General features: G+C 44.2%; 1 protein-coding gene across 2 annotated transcripts in view; it reads right to left on the reverse strand.

Moving 5' to 3' along the window:
- The window catches only part of ctnna2 (catenin (cadherin-associated protein), alpha 2), a 360,420-nt gene that overhangs the window by 82,730 nt on the left and 258,315 nt on the right, over positions 1-19,375 (reverse strand). The window lies entirely within an intron of this gene.

Consider the following 19,375-nt stretch of genomic DNA (forward strand, 5'->3'; position numbering starts at 1 on the left):
TTAAATATTTTTTTTTATGACTAAGCAGTCCTGTAAATAACAGTGTCCTTCAGTCACTCACATACTCAGCTACACTCACTGAGTGTAGCTCAGGCACGCAGTCGCTAACAAGGAGATGAACCAGAGTAGCCGACGCCCGCAAAGAAGCCCCCCCCCCCCCCCGCCCCCCCGCCCCTTACGGTTGTTAGGCTTTAATTAGCACAACAAAGTGAAGGGAGGCATAGATTATGCATGTCGGTGTGCCGCGCACGGGGAGCTAAAATTAGTCCCTCCTCACAAGAAGAAGAAGGAGAAGCACAAACACACACACACACACACAGCGGGCGCTCGTTTTACTTGGGCGGAGCAGAAATGAGAACGCGCGCTGAGACCGAATCGCAAAGGCGCGTCGCGCCCTCTTTCTTTGGGCTCCGACTGACAGAAGCCCCCCTCTGACGTGCCTGGTGGCACCCTGCAGCAAACGGGACTACGCTTTTCCCGAGCCTCGTCCTTCATGGATCAGGCTGTGCGTCCCTCGGCAAATAATCTCCCGCTTAAAAACTCTGCATTTGATAGGGCGGCAGAAAAGAGGGCCAAATATGTTCCTCTTGGAAACAGGCAAGAGAGTGTTGACAGTTGAAGTGTTATAAGACTAATTTTCATTGCAAATTTAGCTCATAAGGAGATGCTCTGCCATTGAAATTGTTATGCCAAGAACATTAATATTCTCAAAGCAATCTTCTAATTACCCCTCACGCCTTCTATTCTCCACATGGTCCTCTGGAGCGGGTGGACGCATTCTTTGAAGACAGCGATGAAAGCTGAGATAACCTTTATTTTAACTGACACATAATGCAGCATCAAGTTTGCGTACAAATTTGTTTTAAGCTGTGCAATTAACAGGGTGATTAATAGTCACATTTCAGTGGGATGGGGTCTGGGGTCAGAAGTCATCCCCCCCCCCCCCCATCCCTTTGCTTCTTAACCTCAGAGAAGCTGGCTGTGATCTGCACTGCTATTCCTGCAGATGCTACTGTAAGGCATCCCTAAAAAATATATTTGTGGATCACAAGGACCAGGAGAGAGTGTATAGAATATAAAATATATAAATACAGTACTGCTTTTATTATTACTCCTCTGGTATTATCAATAATAATCATAATAATAATATAGTTTTTATATGTTCACTTAACAGCATAGTAATGTTGGTTTGTTCCTGGTTTCATTTTTCAGGATTTGTTCTTTGAAGTCATACATCAAGAGCAGTGAAGAGAACTTCCATACAGGCAAAGACTTCACTGAATATGCTTTCTTTTTTAATATATGATTCTGTGAATACTTCTGCTTGCTAAAATGTTCTGGCATTTGACCACGATTGTTGTTATTTCTTAGAATAAGTGGTACAATTTTTTTTGGTTTAAAGCCCCAAGGATGCGCACGGAATGAAAGCTTTTAGTTTAATGGCACCAAGGTTTTAAATGGTCTACCTGCCTGCCAACATTTCTGACACATATATTTGGACTGCCTGTTCATGTTTTTGGATGCCTTAATTGCAAGTGCTATGAGTGTTTTGTGTTACTTTCAAATTTGTTGGTATGATTTTCCTTATTAACCTGCCATCTCCATCATGCTTTGCTCCAAAAACAAAGCATTGCCATTCAATAGGTTAGATTCTGAAACCCAAATGACTAAAAATCTGAACAGACAGACAGACAGACAGATAGATAGAGATAGATAGATAGATAAAGTGCTCAGTAATGCACATACTGTACACAACATGAATTGACTGGTTGCCTAGATACCACCCCCACAGTTTCCTAAATACAACCCTCGGCTTCATCCTCTTACTGTTAGCACTGTGAATAGGTGATAGTCTAATCAAACAGGAACAGAGCATACATGCACACAATAAAACTAAGCTAAAGCTCTGTGGTGTCCATACATACCCAGATGGCTACATATATTTATTAATCATCATCTAAACATAACCTCATGGCTAGAATACACTGGCTCACTAAAAACCAGACACTTCTGCTGTTTGTAACACAGGGTTTCCACGTACATACATTTCAATACTTCAAAAGATTTCTGACTGTTGAGTGTCATTCAAAATGATGTTCTTCAGAAAGTAAACAACCATGGAGATGTCTAACAGCAACCTGGACATTCATTTTACCCCGGGAACCCATCTGGAAACCCAGGAACCTCACCCCTTGACATATTCCCGAGAAAAATCACTCACAAGGGAATTTTTATTTTGCTTAGCACTAGAAAGGCCAGTTATTATGTTGCAGAATAGCGTGCCAGAGAAGAGAGCAACCCATTCATAGCTGGATACCAGCACCTGTCACCTATCGTCTGATGGTGGTGGTGGTGGTGGTGGTGGGGGGGGGGGGGTAATTGTAATTACTCTTCAATTACAGTAAGACCACGTCATCGCCTCTGGCCTTTCTAGTGTTAAAACCGTAACATAGTTATTTATCATATGTCATTATGCCAAAATATAAGATGTTGTGCTATATTTTTAATAAAAAAAATTTTTTGTTTGCTGGTTCATTTACTCATACTTACTTTTCATTAATGTGTACTACTTTAAAATGAAGACCTGGTCAGTTTTACTCATTAAAGAAATAAATAAAAAAGGAGGATTAATTCTAGTTTATGTCAAAATCGAAATACAGATTAGCCTCCCCGTGGTTGTTTTCCCCGGCGAGGCCTTGAGGTTAACATTTTCTGTCACACCAAATGTGTTTGTCGCTATCAAGCTATAAACATTATTGTTACCCATTAGTCTTGAAATTGCTTCCCATCAGAAAGGATACACCCTTAAAAAAAAAAAAACGCTCCTGCCGTTTGAGTCAAAGCTGAGGCGGCCCATTCGCAGCCAGTCATGACCAATTTAAATGGCATTTGTCCCCTAAGTCAGCCGGAACCCGTCCTATCCCCAGCGGTTTGGAGCGACGAGGGCGCGTAATGTCGTCCGCTCGTGTCGGCGACTACAGCTGGAATGAAGGCAGTTTAGCGACAGACGTTAGCGGTAATAAGTCAGACCGGCAAGCGAAAATGTCTAATGGAGACAGAGGGTACTCTTCTCACCATTCCAGCAGTTAGGCAACAGTTTAATAACAAAGACGTCTGCTAAAAGTCAGACTGACAGATGGCAGAGTTTTAATACGCGAAGGGGACCACCTGCTATTCTCAACGCTAACTCTGGATGAGACCAAAGACGAGCTGCAGATACTGCTCGAGCACGAGAATTCGAGTCGCTCTGGATAAGAGCATCTCTTCTATGATTATGATGTAAATGTAATGTAACGTTAAGAGAGAGCTCCCTTGCATCCATTTGCTACAAACTGTTTCTGGAAGAAGCTGACGATATTTAGTACTGAACTCAATGTTACAGAACGGCCTAAGTGTGGCACCAAATGGCTGTGCCACTCCGCGGAGGGGAGAAAGGTACCACCGTGTCCCTCTCTGTCAAGGTTGTTCATCAGTGAGACCAAATCTGTATTTCAGCCATGGCAGATCTGAGGACGTGACACCATTACTCACAACCCTGACAGAAGAACCCGAATGTGTCCTTCCAGTTTTTGGGAGGGGAAGGGAAATGAAACACTTTTGCAACTGAAAACAAAAGACTAAAGATCAAGCCTCTATGCAGCATTGGCAACCACTGGTATTTTACTCTTGGTACACTTGGTACACCAACTGTGAACTCTGAAGAATATTGTGATTTTCAAGCTTGGAATTTAATCCAAATCACCTAGAGGTACTCTTAACAATGAAGTGTGTGACAGAAAGGCATACATATATAAACTGGGGACTGAAATGGAAGCTGGGGACTTGCCAGTAATTTTTCTACACTAGGTTAACTACACTAGGAACTCTGAGGTCTGCATCTTACTCCCGTTCACTAATTTCACAATGTCCACGGCCTTCTTCCCATCCACTCTCACCCCTACTGATACAGTAGAGGTCCCTTCTGTTTATTACATGTGCAAGGGATTCAGAAACTGGGATGCGTATGGTCACGCTCGGGCTTTCATGAGGTCATTCGGAGCGCGTTTCCCCTGAGTAAAGTGTCCATGCTGCGGAGAGGTTCAGACCCAGCGTCGAACACTGAAGAGAGCTCATGGACCAGATGGCAAACCGAAAAACCAGCTCCACATCTCTGCGTGACGTCTTACTCTCCGATGAGCATGGCAACAACAGCCAACGGAAGCATTTACATCCAGAGAGGCTAATGGAATATTCTAGTTTTTGTGTTCGTCGGTCTCAAAAAAAAAAAAAAAAAAACTCCTTTGTGCCGGCGGAGCCTGCTTTCCACGTGGGAGAGCTTTATTGTTTTTTTTACTCGCTCTGGGAATTTCCCGCCTTTTACGCGGTACAAGGAATGCCTTCTTACTCCGAGGCACCGGCGCTGCATCAGAGCGCCACGCGAGCGAAGAAACCGGGCCGGTAATGGAACAAGTAAATCCGGACCGCTCGGGAGAACCCACGGCTCGCTAGATTGTTTCTCAGAGCGTGGCGCTGCTACATTACGGCATTACATCACGCTCGTCTCCGCATCGCTGATGCGGCGCAGCCGGGGCGGACGCCCCTTCCCGCCTCCACCAGCCCACTTACTGACCCAAAGCTAAAGTGGAACGGCCTCAGCTTGCATTCCCAATTACGCAACGTTACGCATCTGCTCAGTAGGCCTCACTGTTGGGGTTGGGGGGGGGGGGGGGAAGGGGGACCTGCAGCGGTTGAGACTCATTTACACAACTGGATTTCCACTGAAGACGTTGAAGTTGAGCATATTGCTCAAGGACACCGTTCATGTATTCAGAAGTGAAGCAGTGTAATTCCCTGATAAGCGCTCCACACGTCTGCCCAGTGATGTGCGTGCGTGTGTGTGCGTGTGTGTGCGTGTGTGTGTGCGACAGCATTTCCAGTTCTGTAGGAGGAATAGAACTTAGTTGATGGAAGTGGAAAATGCTGTCTCAGGCAATGCTCCAGGACATCCCATAAAAGCTGAATTGGGTGCAGCTCCTGTGGCTGAGAAGGCAATGATATATGGATAATATCAGTGTCAGGCTCCTCAAAGCACCAGGTAGCTGCTTCTGCTCTGTGGATGGGGGAATTGCCACCTTGTAAGACACCAATGCTCACAGGAAAGAAATACTATGACATGGAGCGAAGATGACCACTCAAACCATTAAGTAACAATTGACATCGACCTTGGCTTCTCAGGATATGACCGCACAGGAACCAAGGCAGAAAAAAAATCCCCTCACACTCTCTCTCTCTAGAACCACGCACACACACGCAAACAGAGAGAGAGAGAGAGAGATACACCTAGGGGCCAAAAACCAGTTGCTGGATTAAACAGTCAGGGAGACAAACAGGACTTTTTTTTCTCACAAAGAATCCATCTCCCTCTAAGATCAATGTGTTAAACGATACCAATTCCGGCTCCTTGTCAATTTAATTAGGGAATGCGCAGCACAATTCCTCGAGCAGGATAGCAGTGCTGGCACTCAGCTTTCATAGGGGCCATCTGCACAATCTCCTCCCAGTAATTGGGGAAAGCAAATAAGTTGCTCAGAGAAAGGAAGCCATGTTAGGTTTACAGTAGATAATGGGAAGCCAGATCCTAATTAAGATACGCTCAGTGTTCAACTGCGGCAGTGTTACTTGGAGGAAGACCAAATTGACCATGTTGACATAGAACTGACTCATGACAAATATGGGTAAGACTTTTGGTGTGCAGATTAAAATAAATAAATAAATTAATAGGAGACTCCAATACAAACTTTGAATGCAAGTTTTAAAAATCACATCTCATATGTTTAAAAAAAAAAAAAACATTTTCAAATTGCACGATAATAATTATACTGAGGGCTTTCTGTCAATGTCTTCACTTATACAGTATATTCCAGGAAATAAACAAGAGGAGAGTGGCAGCTTAATTAGTGAAAGTTATATATAAAAGACATCCACATTTACACTTTTTTTCTTTTTGCCCTTAAAGGAGATGCTAACCAGAATAAATTAATGAATCCATAGTAAAATAAATTAATGAGAATCATCATTAAAATAAAAGTGCTAAAATACGTGCATTTCAAAAATCTGTGTTTTTGATGCAATGTGAAGGAACCTCACATACATAAAAAGATAACTACCTGCTTTTACAATATGAATACAAATTAACTAATGAAAACAACCTGCTACTGTAAATTAACAACTGCGTAGTTGAAATTGTCAGTTTAAAATCAAACAAATGGGTCACAGAAAAAATGGCAGAGCAGTGACAAACATGAATGAATGAGGTCAGGAGAGAACCACCTTCTGAGTGGTGTGCCATGTGTACTACATTAAAACTTAATCTCTGTCAAATGTCCAGGTTAAATACAATAAACCGTTCCCTAGAGTACCATTGTGAAAGACTGTGAAATTAAGCACGGTTATATGCATATGCCTTAAGAGAGGAGAGAGAGAGAGGGAGGGAGGGAGGGAGGGAGGGAGAGAGAGAGCCCTCCCCACTACGTCCTGGGAGGCCAAAGAGCCGCAGAACTTAGAAGCGACAAAGGAAACGATGGCTGCCTTTAGACAAGGCAGGTGCGATTACTACACGCGTCTGCGCTCGCAAGATGCAGACGCGTCGTAAAACTCGGCCGCAGACAGCGACAAAGTGGCGAGGTTTATAGAAGCCAGCTACTCCGCCACTTCAGTCGAAGACAAAAAGGCGGTGGGGTGCCCCCCCCGAGTGCTTACGGCAAGCCTTAAAAAGGGGGAATTACTAGCAATCGGGGAGCCATCCGTTTCACGGGCTTAATTTAAAGAAGAAATGCAGTTTGGGTGCACCCTAGGTAACGCAGCCGAAGAGCTCCTCCCCATAGCCACTGCTGAGTTCTACACAGCTGCAAGCGAGAGTTCAGTCTACCCTCTGTGATAGCAGCCATAAGTATTCATGTTCAAATAGATGTCGGATATGCCCGTCGCAACAACATGCTCACTGTGCTTCAGGAGATAACAGCCTTCTGCCCGAACCTGCAATGCCCAAGACCCATTTCAGGCAAGCGGCCTCAGTCATGCTTTGCTTCCAGATGTATTCATCCGGTGGTATGCATGTCAGTGGTGGGGCTTCGCCAGTGACGATTCATCTTATCCAAACTCTTTAATCTGCTAAATAGCTAAAATGGCATATTTATTTCATTTAGTACATAAGGGGCCAATCGACTATGCATGTTCATATGTCCAAGAAATAAACATATATAGTCAGAACCTTGCATTTGCATAAATGCCATTACTGAAGTCATAGACAGATTAACAAAGGCAATGCTTATTTCCAGTATGGTGAGAAAAGGGCCTATTGATGACATACTGTAGGCCAAGTACATCACTCCTATGAGTGAAAAAAGCCATAACAACATTGGGAGTGCTATACGACAGCTTTGCTTACAGTGTTTGATTCCCCAACAGAATATATTGCAGGAGGGACACGGGCTGCTTCTCCACTGTGAAACATCAAGTGGAAGTTTATTAAAAGCTCGGATTAAATGAGTACAATTACTGATGATCTGTTATCGCTAACAATGAGTAAGTTGTTACAAATAGTTGATAATCACATGGTTCGCACAACTTTGAAAGATACTCACATCATTACCCAGCTCCGTTTTATGTTATTTGTTGTTCACATTATCTTTGTATGATTTATATCCATATTAGGGTGGGGAAAAAATTGACATTTTTTAATCTGGGAAAATGAGCATCTTTGCTCAATATGCCACAGCAGATTGTAATGTTTACTCAAGGAGAAAAGGGCCAGTATACAGTGGATTGCAGAAGTATTCGCCCCCTCAGAGATTTTTAAATTTAATTTTATTGTGCCACAAAAAGATTTCAAAATGCATCTACTTGGCATTTCTTTTTGTACCCTATTGAAGTATATTGAAAGGACACATTGCTCCGCATCATAGTATCAGATGCAACACAAGATCTGGGAAGTATACATAAAAAAATGTTGAGAAATCTTTTGTCCCTGAGGTAGTTGATCTCCTTTGAAACAAGGTCGGTGAGTACTTTCACAATTCACATTTTGTGGTTACATAACTTTCATAAAACCCCACCAATCTGTAGACCTTGAATACATCTTAAATTAAAAACAAATACCAAATGAATGCATTTTGAAATCTTTTTGTCTGTTTAATCTTTTTTGCAAAAACTCAGAGTGGGTGAATACTTTCACAGTCCACTGTTTACATAGATGGCATCGCATCAGTGTACAGAGATGCAAATTGCTCCCATTTAAATGCCAGATTTCAGACGACCCTAAAAAAGGGAACAAAAGAAAAACTTTTGGAAATGAGAAGCAACCGGACTGACACACAGCTCTGATTTATTCTTCATTCTACTGTTGTTTTGCCTGTATTATGGATTTTTTTGGGAGAGGAGGGAAATAATTTAGATGTAGCTTGTGGGGTTCATGCATAGTCCAGTTTACTTTTTAATTGTTATCATTGCCTCATTTCTCATTTTCAAAGTTAACAGCCAGGTAAAATATCCTAAAACAGCTCTATCTAAAAGTGTACACTTTGAAACGCCACTTTGAAAGGCCTACAGGGTTGCACCTGCACACTGTCTCAAACATATAATTAATAAATAAAATAATTAGGAGATTGAATTTGGCGTGATGACAAAAAAAAAAAAAAAAAAAACCCCACATTTATTCTGAAAGCGAGAAAATGGGATAGCGTGACAAAGAAAAAACCCTCCGTGTCGGAAAACAGGGTTAGAAACAGGGACACACTGTCAAGCAAACACAAAATAATGCACTGTGACTGCAGGAGAATGTATGGAAGCCCCCGGAATCAAGGTTGAGGCCACAGGGGGTTGGGGGGAGGGGGGTGGGGAATGCGGAGACAGATCCCCACGGCACCGCCCGAGTTTGATTCGGCCGTGTATTTTAAGGAGCGCTCCATCAGCTCCCCGATCGGGGGGAGGCGTCGGGGCGGCGCAAGCCCCCATGGAGGATCGCAAACCCGCAAATCCAATTTCGTTCGGGAGCGACCCTTCCAACGCGCGCGGCGCGCTCTCAAACGGCGTCTCCCTGCTCCCGTGACAAGTCACCCCGCGGCGCAAGACGCGACGGAACGCCGCTAATGCGCTTACCGGCGCGGGGGGGGGAGAGGTGTCGCGAATACGCCAGGGCTCTCCCGGCAAGCCCGACACGCAACCCGCGTTTCCAGACGAGGCGAGGATCCAGCCTATCGGACCATCAGTCGCGTTCTCCGGGATCCTTCTCCCTCCCGCGTGTTTATTTATTCGCCGCGAATCGTGGAGAGGCACGGCGGCATCAGGTGTCGAGAAATTACCATGCGGACCCGGAGGCCCCTCTGAGATATTGCTCTCCTCACTGAGGCAGACAAATCAGATCTGCGCATCCATTAGTCCCGGGCCCGAGCCTGACCCCAGGGGAACGCCGTACCCTTCAGCGCGTTCTAGCTCCGACTCGCCCGAGCCCACCCCGCTCTGCTCACCGATGCGATAATGAGGAATGAGCCACTCCACCGCCATCTTCGCGGATCTCCTCCCGCCTCCGCCTTCTCTCCCCGAAGATATTTCAGCACCGTCCCGATATATCCTGTTAACCCAGGCACCGGCCAGCCTCTCTCCTGACCCTCACACCTGATTTTGGCTGTACTTAAAAACCCATATAGGACGTTTTTAAAAGACAGCTGGTGATGGAGCCGGCTGGGGTATCATATCGCCCCTCCCACACACCGCGTTTGAAGGATGCGCATGATGATGGCGGCGTTTCGGCGAGCAGAAAAGATGGTTCCTGGGACGCATTCTACGCACAGCATGGCGCGTGTACCCTCCGAGCGATGATTCACAATGCCACGCTGTGTGCTACACTGTTCGCTCGCACAAATATTTTCGTGCATGCATGCAGTTACAGAGGCCGTTCAAATTTAGAAAATAAATAGAAAGGGGAGGGGGGGAGGGGTGGAGAGGGGCAGGCGGATCAGTAGGGTTTCAGCTGAAAACATGTTGGTTAGCTGAGCGGAGGGATGACTCAACCTTCGCTTCGGCTCATCTTGTACGTGGGAAGCATTAGCATTAGCCGAGCATTTGAGGAGCAAAGGTCATGTTGACGGCATCTGAGCTGTGGTGACTGGGATGAAAGGTTTGAGATGGACCGTGGTCTTCTCCGCTCATTGCAGGGTTTCAAAGAGGCACAGTTTCTTTTTTTAAGAAAAAAAAAAAAGAAAAAGGCAGATGCTGCCAACCCCATTACTCATAATGAAATCTGAGTTCTACAGCTTCAGAAAGCGCCATTCACACACAATGTAGAGATTATTACCTCTCCCATTCCTTCCAAGTGACTCGAAACCATCAAATCAGACTGCAGCGGAGATCCCATGGACCAGTGCCCTGATCTTTGACTGAACGCAGTTCACAGATCGTTCTCTGTCGATTTGGCGTGTTACCACCACATTATGGGAGTCTTAATCCTAGAAAGTTACTGTCTGAGAATTCCCTTTTGATAAAAAATAAGTATAAATAATACATTAATATATAAAAGAATACATATATGGAGAAGGGAAGAGAGAGAAGGAAAATAAACTGGGCTATTAAACTTTTTTTTTTCTCAGTAACATGTACTGCAAAGGCTGTGGACCAACAATAAAGTCGCCATTGATGTCAAATCCCCTTTCAAGTGGCATTCAGTTGATCGTGCTGGTCTTCGATTTTTTATGGATCGCAGCCATTTTAAGAAGGTAAACAACTCTCTCCCAAGTTTACTGACAGCGACTCTGCCCCGAGTTACTGGCCTCATGAAGGATTACAGCTGAAACATATTGGCTTTCTAAGATCTTCTAGTAATAAAGACATTTTTTATTTTATTCGTTTTTTTTCTGAGTGGCCAAAATTTTTACACCAAGTTTATCGACATGTCGTAGCTAAGAATAGTCAGAACCAGTACCAGCTCTGAAACAGATTGCCTTTGAATTTCATCATTAAGAGCCCTGTTATTATTTTAAAAGCCAGATAACATATATTTGTCATGGAGTAAAGACCAGGTTCATGCAGAGGTTGGTCGCTATTGCTTACCCCAGCCACCCACCCCGGTCCGTGAAGCATCTCACCCCAAATCCCCGCCCCTCGGCTATCCCAGTCAACAACTCAGCCGGGCTTGCAGCAGCGAAGGAGCCGGTTCATCACGGTTATTCCCCAGTCACCCGACGAACAGCTGACCGGCCTGACCAGTGAACAGCTGGCACGGGACGGCAGGGGGGGGGGGGCTGGGGCGGGAGGCCAAACCGCCAGCGAGGCCGTTCCGAAGGTAACCACCAGGAGAGGCCCCAGGTCCTGACTCAAGAGAGGCCTACCCTGCACGGACCAATGGGGGTCATACACCTCATCAAGTTACTGTCTTAATTAGCGAGTCGGAGGGGGGGGAATGCTTCCACTGCATTCCAGCAATATCAGGGAACGCCCAACATATTCACCTTCGATTTTGCCTTCTGAAGGAAAATGGGGGAGCTCCTACTTACAAACAAACGATGGAAACCGTGCCGAAGCATGGGAGAATAACACAAACCCTGCCCTAACCCTTAGCCTTTCTTTGCCAAAGCTTCCTGCCTTTCCGATTTTAGATGACAAATGTTCCTCCTTCTGTCAGAGGGCTAACTTGTGTTGACTGTGCTCCGATCCGACAGGTAGAAAAACAGGCCCCATTTACATGGACAGGCCTTCCGTCTGGGAACCGACAGCCCGTGAAAGCAAACCTGAAAGGAGTCCCTGACAGAGCCTGCAGATTTTTTTTACAATTAATGCAAATGGAGGTGCATTAGCTGTATTTTTATCTATTCTTAACCTTGTTTTTGGTTGTTTCTCTCTCAGCTGTCTTACTCAATCCACTGAGAAAAAGACACAGTGCATGGTAATGCAACATCTCCCTGGCATTAAATAGGCTTAGAGCTTTTCATTTAAATAAAAAAATGTGTGTATCGGCAAAGTGTACTTGAAATATTAAGGTCTCTCACGCACACACGCACAACAGGATGCTACCAATAACAGTCAACCAAACCACTGCTGCTGTAAAAATAAAATGAGGAAAATAAAGACAAACAGAAAACCGTGCTGGGCTGAGGGATGGAGGTCCCATCTCTGAGGAGAGCATAGGTGACCTTGGAGGGCAGAGTGCACATTTAACCCCCCGCAATGCGGTAGGGATGGGTGTGGCATGGGTCTATGAGCAATTGCTGTGGCTTGGATGAACTCTGTGCAACTCCATAAGCTCTTGAAGGGAGAAGAGAGCAATTGGGTGCCCTGCTGATGCCCAAACATGCCCCTGCCCGCAAATGTAACCCCTAGCATCACAGAATGCAACAAGGCATATACAGGGTCTTCTGGGTGGCACATGACTACACTGATGACTGCAAGCGCCCCTCTCCAATAGATGTTGTGTAAATATATTATAGTACTAAAGGGTGAGAGTCTTCTATAAGCAGACATGTCACCCCCTTAGCTGCTTCAGATACAGACCAGGGACATTCGTTTAGCAAGTCAATTCAATTTGACTGAGCTTAGCAACCAAGACAGTGGTTTGAAGCCTACCTTTACTAAATAAACACAGAGATTATTAGTTCCTATTGAGACAACTCAGCACATACACTAGGAGTCTCTATCGTTTAGGGATATTCAGTCCAGACATGCAGCCATTGCCAACTGTTGAACTGTTCGAATGGTGGTGGTGGGGCACTGTCCCATGAGATGAGCAGCCTGACACCCTCCAAAATAAAAATGGTGCAGGGTGAGAGCCAGTCACCAGAGAACAGAGAGAAATCTGCAGTGTTCGATGAGACAAAAGTGAACATAAGAGCCCCCCCCCTCCATCCCCCACGGAGGGGTCAGGAGTCCAGACTGCCACTGCTGGGCGCGTCCTCTGATGTAGCTCCCGTCACGACAAGCCGCAAACACAAGGTTGCCCAGATACGGGGCGCGACACCCGTGAGTCACCCCCCTTTCTGGTTCTTCAGCGGCACTGGCTTCGCGCCCTTGGGGAAGCCCCTCTTTCCAGAACAATCCCCCCCCCAACTTTAATGAAGAAAGGACGGTCATGGAGCTGTCACCGATGTTTAACGTGCAGAAAAGCACTCTAATTACAGACTGTTTCATCATGCGCCTGGATTCAGAACAATGCCCCTTTAAGAAACCTTCCCTACCTGTATGTGAAGGGCACTTCCCAAGCCCCCCTCCCCCCCCACCCTCACCCTCACACACCCTCTTTTCTGACTTGACCACCTAATAAGGCACCCGCCAACGATGAAGCGTTATTGATTCGCCCATTTATTACTGGGAGGTGCTTACTGAAGCAAGCCCTGTGCCGACTCTGGGGAGGACACTGCTTCAAAGCAAACACAGAGCATGCAGCGGTGTCGCCCCTGACGACACACCAGCACCCCGCTGTCACATGGTCTGCTAGCTGACATGTAGCGTGATTTCATTTTTTTTTTTTACACTGCTGGCTGTCAACATTGTCCTGAGGCCTCTGCGAAGGATCCTTTCCGCCATTTTGCAATCGGCTTCAGCTCCTCAGGATCTCTCTAGCTTCTGTGCCCAGTAAAAATATCAAATAAAAGATAAGTAAAAGGCACATCTTGTGATGTATTGATTCCTGCACGTATATTTATATTAAGGATGTTCACTTTGATTCATTTCTTATTCAAATACCCCCTCATACCCAAGATTTTCTCTCAAATAGTCGACCCCAAGCACCAGATGAAACACCAATTCTTTCTGTATAAATAATGACTCACTGGAAATAGATCTGCATTCCCTCCCACACCCAGGCAAGGAAATTCTGAATATCAGTGAATTATCTGTTATTTTATGCAGGCTTCTAAGTCTCTCTTTCATGAATATTGATGGGAGAAAATACAGCTCTAGATGTCTCTTCATTTCCACTTAATTAACTAGCATTTGAGCACCAATCCAAGTAATCAATTAGTGATCTCATGGTCAGAAATTAAAATGATCAAATGCTCAGTCTCATTCCTAATTTATGCATGTTCTTAAAGCGGTTTATCTTTTTGCGGTCTTGTTTTTGTGTAACTAGGAGATGTGTCATGCCGTGCTGTGTGGTTTGCCCCTTGCGTGCCCTCCTAGGCCAGACCGGAGGTGAGCCATGTGACAGGCTGGCATTTTGCCAACGTCCCCTCAGCCCCTCCCCTTCCCGGTGTCACACTGGACAGAAGGCATGCAGTCGCCATCTGCTGGAGGGTACTCAGCATGGCAGGCTGATGCTAGGCAGACAAAAGACACGCTCCTTTTCCCCCCAATTGCCCCGGAGACGAACAGGAAAGGCTGCGAGCTTTCCTACGTCACAGCCCCCACCCAAGCCTTCGCCCTCCACGAATGCATCAGCACCGCCCCTCCGCGTTATCTCAGATGATGGCCCATTAACCATGATGTGTCCTCTTTTGTAAAACACTTCATGAAGCAAGGCTCCTCTAATTCGATAATGTATTTGAATAATCAGCGATTGCCAATTAATTATAGGCTCAGAATGGTCCCCCAGTCAACTGCCATGGGTGACACTGTAGAGAGATGACAGGAAATAAATAAGAATTAAAAGTTAATTAGCAACCTCAGGAGAATGGAAGGGAAATAAGGCAGAAATTATTTGTCCCATATAATAATGAACACAAAGCCGCACAAAAGTGCATTTCTTCACGTCGGTGAATATTGTGAACATTCACAATATTAGCTCAGAAAGATTTTTTTTTTTTTTTCTTTTTTGTCGCAGTCAGCCTTTTACTTCAAAGCCTGATGGTAACAGCCATTACACGCTGATGTGAGACACACGCTGGGGATTATCTTCTTCAGCTGAGCATGACGAGTATGGTGTTACAACTTAAACCCCACGCCTCGCGATGAGATCAGCCAGATCGGGCAATTCAGAAGAGCCAAAATTCATACCTGTCATACGAAAATCACCATGAGACTACAGTATGTGTCAATAAGCCATGTAGTGTACTTGGTTATTTTTATTTATTATTTTTTTCTTCTCATACAATAATCTGTGTGGCTTGATTTTAATTGAATATAACCCTGCAGCTAGTTTCATGACTAATGGTTTAATCACCCCAGTACTTCTGGGCAATGCTGGAGAAATGTACTGTACTTAAGTAGTACAGTACGGATCTTTACTACCTTGGATAGGGATTTCCTCATGCCAAAGGGTTCGTAGCCAAAAAGCTACACTGTACAGCTAGCCAGCATACTGAACCAGGAAGAAAGAATGGTACCAATATGATGCTTCATACTGGACAAGACTAAAACCAGGAGGACCAAACTTCTACAAAATGCCACTTCTTAATTTTCAGTCAGTCCATCAGAGATACTCAATTATGCTTAAAATATGTTATTTGTAAAGAAGGATTGAAATATGATTGCAATGCATCGCCCATTACACTGGCTGGTTTTATATTGGCTAACCAGCAAATTACAAAGTTAATATTCTTTTAACATCCCATAGAGGTAATCTGTAAACTCCACTTATACACTCATGCACTGCATTGGCAGCAACTAACCTCCAATGCATTTATTGTAATGTGGTAGGCTAGCGTCATCAATTTTTAAAGCTCTTGATATGACTTGGCAGAGACGTGTACCCACAATCCTTCCTGCACAGGGGTCCCTAACAATAACCTGCACAAAGACTACCCATCTGACCCACCAAGCTGTACGAAACGACATACGCATAATGCCTTCCAATCAAGACAGCCATGGTAAATCTTACATGCAGTGGTTAAAAACCTAATGTTGCAGAAAACATTAAGAGAATATAATAGGATATTGATTAAGCATATCCAGAGCAAACAAAACATGTACTATTAATTAATAATCGCTGCTAGCTTATTTTGTGGTTATTTTTTGTCTGCCGCCAGTTTATGTCTATTGGCTCGGTGAGACCTTCATTCACAAGGGAAATGAAGGTGGATACCTGCAAGGACACTACAGCTGCCGCCCACACTCTGAAGAGGAGGAGGTTTGTTTTCTACAGTAAGGGAGAAGTCAGCCTCCGATTCTTCAATTTAAAAGGACTAAAAACAGTCGGGATTTAATGTATGTATCTATGACGTGTATTTGATGATAAGTAAGGAAATCAAATTTACAGAATGTAGAGGGGTACATAAATATCTACCACGTAAACGTCTAATGTACCTGATATCAAATGATAACGTTATTGACATCTTGTACCGAATGCTTCATGGTTTAGTCCCAGTGCATCTTGTTTAATGTCTGAATAAGGAGATGAATAGATAGGAGGGCAGGAATGGATACAGGAAACAGATATGTGGGTGGATCCAAGGATAAGTGAAGGAAATGGCAAATAAATGAATAGACATGTGATATCAATTTGTAGAGACACAAACAGAAATGAGAGACACATAATACCTCAGGGAATGGGTTTAGGTTGGGGACTCTGATCGGGGCTCATATTTGAGCAATACCTCCCAGTGTCACAGACCAGCAGAGGCACCACAGGGGTTTGGTGCAGAAAAATAACGGCAAATGCTCTCAGAGTGTATATGCATGTGTGCGTGCGTGCATCTCTGTGAGTGTGCATGAGTAAGTGTGTGTGTGCACACATGCGTCTGTGTGTGCGTGCATGAGTGAGTGTGCGCGTGCATCTGTGTGTGTGCGTGTGTAAGTGTGTATGTGTGTGTATATGTAAGGTGTGCGTGTGTGTGTGAGTGTGACAGAGAGTGATAGTGTGTGGGTGATGGGGTAGACTCCTCTCCCTTCTTTCGACTGACTGTCCGTAACTCCATAGGCTACACTTATGCTCATACTGCCCCATCTTAACAAAGGCACTCATTATGCAATAGCTTCTAACAGTCCTGTTTGTAGACTGCACTGTGCTCTAGGCTACAGTGACAGTTGAGAGCATAAAGACAAGAAACCCTGGTGATTCACCCAAGTCCCAAAGTTAATTCACTTTTTTTATTTCCATGATTGGAATAGATGGTTGAATTACACATGAATTTGGAATGTGTTTTAATCTCTGTATTTTAACATTTTTTTCTTCATCCACCATTTCTGCAGCCATTGTCAGAGAAGTTTGTCGCACCCAGAAGGTATTTACCTCCGTGTAACTTTGCCTCGCTTCTGAACAATTCCCAAAAGTTATTCTCCCCACCAGTTTTCTCACATTTGTATTATGATTTTTTTTTTTTTGAAATGATGTTTAACTGTAATAATTTTATAACAGGGCGTAACTGGCAAGTGGCCAGGGCAAGTAGTCTGAGAGAAGGACTCAAGGTTATCTTATAGACGAGATTACTGTCTCCACCCATCTGTAAAGCAGGCATGCACAACTTCAGCCTCTTAAAATCTCTGTCCAACTGATGGCCTGGATACTCCTGTCTCCTGTTCGCTGTGTCAAGTCATTACAGTCCACCAACTCATTAGCTGATGGTGCAGCCATTTATTACAGCTAAGGAGATATTGGGTGTGGGGGAAGCGAAGGGGAGGGGTGAGGAAGGAAGAGGCAGATTTAACTTTGAGACATCCACTTCTAACTGTGGGAAATTCTCCTTGGTTCGTATTTCATCCATTTTACTGTCGGTGTTCCTGCCACTTAAGACATGGCCATGTATTGGATGCAGAAACGTCCACAACAAAAAAACATCTTTGGAGAGCTGACTTAATGACTGCAAACACTACCTGCTCTGACATTTATAATGGATGCAGTATTTACTTTAATTAAATTTTCATTTAAGCCGGGCCTGATGAATAAATGGCACGTGCCCTAACACGATTATTACAGACAGGCCAGTCTACCATTCATCCTGCCCTTGAATCACAGATAGCATCTTTGAACCCTCTCGTGGGACTGGTGCAAGACCTTGAGACAGATGCAAAGTAGTTGAGCTTTTTTCTTTTTTGTTTTGGTGGGTTCTTATGATGTACATCAACCAGCAGATATGGGACATGATCCTTTTGTGTCCCACAGAGAAACAGTATATGGCCCATTACCACTAACTCACTTGTTCATTGACCTGCACTCAATGATACTGTAGCAAGAATTGTCTAAAATATATTTGTTGATATATATATATATATGTGTGTGTGTGTTATTATTGAAAGTTGCCTGTACTCAGAACATCAGCAACCTTAACCCTAAGGATTATGCAGTCATGATGATGCTCATTTTACAATGAAAGGTTGTTTTTTGCAAGTTGATTAGCAACGGTTAAATGAGAAAATAACCAGTTTATCTACATAGCATACTAAAAACATATGTGCTCCCAAAATCCCACTTACACACCAATGTCCAATCAGGGTGAGAAAAAGCATTGCAATCAAATGCACTTGCTTATTTTGTTCTGACTGAGCCTACTGTGGGCAAAATTTAGAACAAAGGAGAAAAAAATAATCGGGCGATAAACGAAGCTGAATCACAGCAAAACCAGAAAATAGTTTGAGTGTGCGATGTAAACTGAGAAGGCACACATAGTTCTCGGCAAAAAAAAAAAAACAATGTAGGGGGAGAATGAAATATTTACAATGTGCTCCTTTTCATTTTTCCTTTTCAATAATGATAATATATTCTCCATCCATCATTAAGCACCCCCCCCCCAAAAAAAAAAAACAAACAAAAAAAAACATATATATAACATACTGTATCTTCCAGCCCTCCAGGAAAAGAATGACAGGGGTGCACAGCGCTATAGTTATTAGGTCAAAACCAATCTGAAATCCTGTTAGAAGAATAAAGGATGAGGTTTCAGTTCACATGCAGCCATTACTGCTGACAATGAAATAATTGTTCTTTTATGTAGAGACAGTGTAAAACCAAATGAGGAGATGGACACAAAGATGGTGTGTGCGTGCGTGGGTGCGTTCGTGCATGCATGCGTGCGTGTGAGAGTGAGTAAGGGAGAGAGATTGAGGATTGATAGAGAGCAAGAGAGAGTGAGAGAAGGTTTTGCTTGCTAGATGCTCAAAAGCATTCCACGGCTGCATTATTTTATCCTGCTCATGGCTGAAAGGCTTAAACTGCAGGGACGGGCCCCACAGTAAACACTTTTCAGTCATTAGTGGAATATTAATCTGTAATAATGAGGAAACAGGATTCTAATGGCGAGAAGACAGGGAACAGCAGATAGATGGCTTGTTTCAATTCATTATAAAAGAGAGCAGAGATAGAGATAGAGGGAGGGAGGTAGGTAGTGAGAGAGAGAGAGATAGAGGGAGAGAGAGAGAGAGAGAGAGAGAGAGAGAGAGAGAGGGTATTGCATGCATCATTTCTGTGCTTCATTAAAACGCTGGTTTAAGCCAGGCCCCTTTTGAATATGGAAATGTCTGAGATACTGAGACAGAGTGAGCA

The sequence above is a fragment of the Anguilla rostrata genome, chromosome 5, assembly GCF_018555375.3.
Source record: "Anguilla rostrata isolate EN2019 chromosome 5, ASM1855537v3, whole genome shotgun sequence".
Taxonomy (NCBI): Eukaryota; Metazoa; Chordata; class Actinopteri; order Anguilliformes; family Anguillidae; genus Anguilla; species Anguilla rostrata.